The following is a 5,306-nucleotide window of genomic DNA, read 5'->3' on the forward strand; positions in this document are numbered from 1 at the left end:
TAAGATTTCTGGTTTTATTCAATAATTATAGAATATTTGGAGGAATATGGCACAAATGTCGTTTTAGTATGTCCAGTGTTGTATTGATTTAATAGCTGGGCATACGCTATGCATGAATACATGCATACAAGTGAACCATGATACTGATGTATCATGGTCAATATCGTGTCAGTATCATGGTCAGTATCATGTCAGTATCCTGGTCAGAATTATGACAGTGTCCTAGTAGTCAGTATATAAACAATACAATTAAAAAGTACACAAGAGCGCAAAGGACATTTGTGGTGCTGGTAGTCTAAATAGGTGGATATGGGCTGCGGAGGGGCCGCCTATATGAATGGAAAGAAGTTAGAACAAAGGCAAAGGTAAGACACATTAAAATACGCTCTATAGAAAAGTCAACATTCAGACCCATAGATAGGGGACAGCGTTTTAAAGACGGGGTGTTCAAAAAAGTGTACAGAAAGTGTTAAAATTATGTTTTTATGTGGACACGCCTCCAGTTCATTATTACCTGGTTCTCACCTTAGCACCTCCTCCACCACCTTAGCACCACCCACCTGTCCTAGTCCCTCCTCCTCATGCCCACACCTGTTATGATAATGAGGGGGAGGGTATCTTTTTACTGTGTCATTAAAGTGCTGTTTTTCTATTGGAATGTTTGAGCCTCAAGGTTTCAGCCTCCATGAAGAAAATCAAAATAGTCAGAGAAGACATAAAACACCATAAAAACACCACCAGGGGGCTTAATGAAGTTCTATCAACCTCATAGACACATGAAAAACAGAAAAAGTGCAAAACCATGGCACCACCTCTTTAAGATAACTAGAGGTTTGGGCCACTATGTGGCCCTCACTCCCTACGTGGCACCGCCGATCCGACTGATATGCCCATATGTGGAGATCTCTGTATCTGTCTGTCCTTGTCCCTTTTATGCCCATATATGGAGATCTCTGTATCTGGCCAGTCCTTGTCCATTTTAGGCCCATGCATAGAAATCCCTGATGTCATCAGTATATGCCCATGTATGGGCATGGTGATATGTCCACATACGTAGATCTCTGTATCTGTCAGTCATTATATGGCCATATACTGTACAGTATGGGCATTCCCCCTTTTGTGCCCATATATGGAGCTGAGTGATTTGTTTTCTCCTGATCCTATGATGACACATTAAGGTTAAACAACACATTCCATATTTTGGCGTAGCTGCATTGGGAACTCATTAGGATCCGTCTATGGCAGGGGTCTTCAACAGGGGGTCCGGGACCCCTAGGGGGTCCTCAGAGCTACTATAGGGGGTCCGCCAAATCTTTGTGTGATAGGATTTTGTTTTTTTTACATTAACCACTTGAACCCTAGAATTCCTTTTCTGAGGGGAACATTAGCCGAAAATAGCAGATCTACAAGCTCTCAACGCCTCGCACTGCGAGATCGGCTATTTTTGGCAAAGAGGCTAGGTGTAGAGGGAAAAAAGAAAAAACGTTACTTTTGCCACTTTTTGATGTCACATGTTTTACTAATCACTGTTAAACATGAAATAATAATGCATAGTCTTCACTTTACAACAAGGCCCATGATAACGTTAGCAAATGGTCAACACACTCTTTACGAATGTCTTACGAATCATATATTAAACATGAAAGATAATTCTAGTAATTGTTTGGCATCTGCATTCATGAAAGACAGGTAGTTTGCAACAGGTAAGGAGAAAGTCACAACAGACAGTTGTAAATGATGAACTGTCTTCACTTTACTATAGGGCACATAATAACATGTACTAAGGATTTATAGATATTTTACTCTACTCAGAGTCATAAGTTTACAAAATGTACTAAAGTACAGTGAACGTCTGTGCGGTTTGTCTTCATCACTGAAAATAACGTACATGTAAACTGATATAAAACTGCTGTCATGTGCAGTTGGGGTGAAGAAACACAACCATTTCACTCCTAATAATACCTATTTGATTTGACATCCTGACTTGCTGCTGAAGACAGGAGAGAAATTAGGAGCAGCAGGTTAGATGTGAATGTCATCTACTGTAAATGTTTTATAGTTTTAACGGGAGAAAATACTGGTTGCTCAGGGGCAGTTCACTTCAAATTCAATCAAACCTCAAAGCCCTTTAAACCCACATTCTGCTGTGTTCGGTTTGTCCCACCCCAGCTCATTGCCAAGTTATTGATGATTCTGAATCAGAATCAGCTTTATTGTCACATCACAGGTTTACAGGTGTAAAGAAGTGGGTGTTTGTTTTTTAAATAATAATAAGACAATGAAAAAAGACTATAATTTAGCTGAGCTGGTTTCATGTCTTGGCCAAGGACACATGCTGGACTCCAACCTGCATTCCTGTTATGAGACTGTGACTCTAGCCTGTTTGATTTTAACTTGAAGTGAACTGACCCTTACCCAGTGATACCTCTGCTGGTATCTACTGTACACTGATGACTGATCCAAGCTGTCACTTTAACAAAGCAGTGCATTTAAAGGCTCTGACCAATGACACAGGTGGTTTCATTCACTCTTAGGGTACAGTCACATGCACGACTGAAGGGGAGTAGCCAACGCATGCCAAGGCGTCAAACCGCCATGTCGTCATGTGGAGTGAGGGCACGTGATGTGCCAACGCGCCCTTAAAAACACGTCCCCTTCGCTTGCATAGAATGGAAGTGAATGGGACGCAAACCTTTTGAGTTTAGTCAGGTTAGACCTGGGTGGACCTATTCACTGACAATTTTATGACGTCACAAAAACCTATGGCCTAGCCTCTGGGAATGATGAGGTCAATTGTCCTGCCCTTAGAGGTGCAACGAAACGAACAGGATTGTGAGGGAGCTGTCAATCAAACCCAGTTTGTGCACGCCCACATAGCCCTAACGGAAAACACCTGTATGAGTGTTCAGAGCCTTTAACGTGATCTGTGTCTGGCTTAAATGTTATCCGGAGGAGGGGAAAACACACGTTAATGCAAACTGTACAGGCATTTCACGACACATGATGGGAATGTAAACAGATCTATGCTCTTTTAAACAGATCTTGTGCTCTTGGTGTTAGTACTGGGCAAAGGTCTCTGGTACTAATACTGTACTGTACCAGCACAGTAATGTAATTATACAGTCCAGTATCAGGATTTGTTTAAAACACTGCCCCACAAAGACGAGAAGCAGTAACTATTTAAAGTGTTTTTAAAAGTCAAGTTCCAAGATTCTAATTGCGAAACAAGATTAATGCTATACCATCCACTGCTGTATCCAACAATAATTCTGGTTTAGATTCCATTTAGAAAAAATATTACTGCTATAGACCTACCAACAATTATTCTGGTGGGACAAGACATAAACTTTCCCAGTTGTAGTTGTCTGGTGAGTATCTTTACTTGAAGGGGTAATTCAGGCCGCAGTGATTCTTCTCGTCGCGAATCATTGGACAGAACCATCAACCATCCATCCATCAACAGAGTTGATGGATGTCAAGTGTCTCTGAATGAAGCTACAGTCGACTGCTGTACTGCTGTGCTCCCTCAATATGTAATGTACCTGAATACTGTAAAGCAGTAGTGTCTCTTCTACTGTGAAGGGCCAAAATTATGTACATTTTCAATTAGTACTCTTGCAACCCAAAAGCAGGGAAATAGTTGTTGCTCTCATCCCTCTGTGGCATGTGATGACACACTGTGGCTGAGATGTACAGTAGAGCTACAGTTAATAGTCTTGATGTATTTATTTATGTGAAATTTTGGATTGACATAAAGAACGAAGTATGAAAAGGAGGGGGAATAAGAATCTGTCTTGCCACAGTGCTGACTGTAAGACAAGAGTCTAATAAACAAATTATTGTTTATGCTTCCTTTACTTTTTCACCACTACAGGCTCTGTAAGAGGACCAATATACTATGTTGATCAACTGGCATCAATAAACAGCTTATGGTGTCCGAAAATGATACACTAAAATACTATATTATGCTGTCAGAAAAATCGTGGTCGTGGAACAGAAACAAAATGTTCATATTTACATTGCACTGTCAAAACGTCATAGCATACCATAATGTCATGGAAAAATCTGAAAAATACCCATACTACAATGTCATAAGAATGTGAGTCAGTGACGTGAGACTCATTTCTTTTTTGTTTCCATATGGTTTAGTTACATTTAAAAGGGACACAATTAAAAAATAAACATACGAGTTATTTGCATACTTTATTCTTTTTTATGACCTAGTCTAAGATTTCTGGTTTTATTCAATAATTATAGAATATTTGGAGGAATATGGCACAAATGTCGTTTTAGTATGTCCAGTGTTGTATTGATTTAATAGCTGGGCATACGCTATGCATGAATACATGCATACAAGTGAACCATGATACTGATGTATCATGGTCAATATCGTGTCAGTATCATGGTCAGTATCATGTCAGTATCCTGGTCAGAATTATGACAGTGTCCTAGTAGTCAGTATATAAACAATACAATTAAAAAGTACACAAGAGCGCAAAGGACATTTGTGGTGCTGGTAGTCTAAATAGGTGGATATGGGCTGCGGAGGGGCCGCCTATATGAATGGAAAGAAGTTAGAACAAAGGCAAAGGTAAGACACATTAAAATACGCTCTATAGAAAAGTCAACATTCAGACCCATAGATAGGGGACAGCGTTTTAAAGACGGGGTGTTCAAAAAAGTGTACAGAAAGTGTTAAAATTATGTTTTTATGTGGACACGCCTCCAGTTCATTATTACCTGGTTCTCACCTTAGCACCTCCTCCACCACCTTAGCACCACCCACCTGTCCTAGTCCCTCCTCCTCATGCCCACACCTGTTATGATAATGAGGGGGAGGGTATCTTTTTACTGTGTCATTAAAGTGCTGTTTTTCTATTGGAATGTTTGAGCCTCAAGGTTTCAGCCTCCATGAAGAAAATCAAAATAGTCAGAGAAGACATAAAACACCATAAAAACACCACCAGGGGGCTTAATGAAGTTCTATCAACCTCATAGACACATGAAAAACAGAAAAAGTGCAAAACCATGGCACCACCTCTTTAAGATAACTAGAGGTTTGGGCCACTATGTGGCCCTCACTCCCTACGTGGCACCGCCGATCCGACTGATATGCCCATATGTGGAGATCTCTGTATCTGTCTGTCCTTGTCCCTTTTATGCCCATATATGGAGATCTCTGTATCTGGCCAGTCCTTGTCCATTTTAGGCCCATGCATAGAAATCCCTGATGTCATCAGTATATGCCCATGTATGGGCATGGTGATATGTCCACATACGTAGATCTCTGTATCTGTCAGTCATTA

General features: G+C 40.5%; 1 long non-coding RNA gene across 1 annotated transcript; it reads left to right on the top strand.

The window, feature by feature from the left end:
- Positions 1-2,003: 2,003 nt before the first annotated feature.
- On the top strand, positions 2,004-4,187 carry LOC311046699. The gene is made up of 2 exons (XR_014600914.1): positions 2,004-3,095; positions 3,135-4,187. It is a non-coding gene; the product is annotated as an uncharacterized lncRNA (long non-coding RNA).
- Positions 4,188-5,306: the final 1,119 nt, after the last annotated feature.

Source organism: Gymnoscopelus microlampas (assembly GCF_963454915.1).
Source record: "Gymnoscopelus microlampas genome assembly, chromosome: 6".
In the NCBI taxonomy this organism is placed as follows: Eukaryota; Metazoa; Chordata; class Actinopteri; order Myctophiformes; family Myctophidae; genus Gymnoscopelus; species Gymnoscopelus microlampas.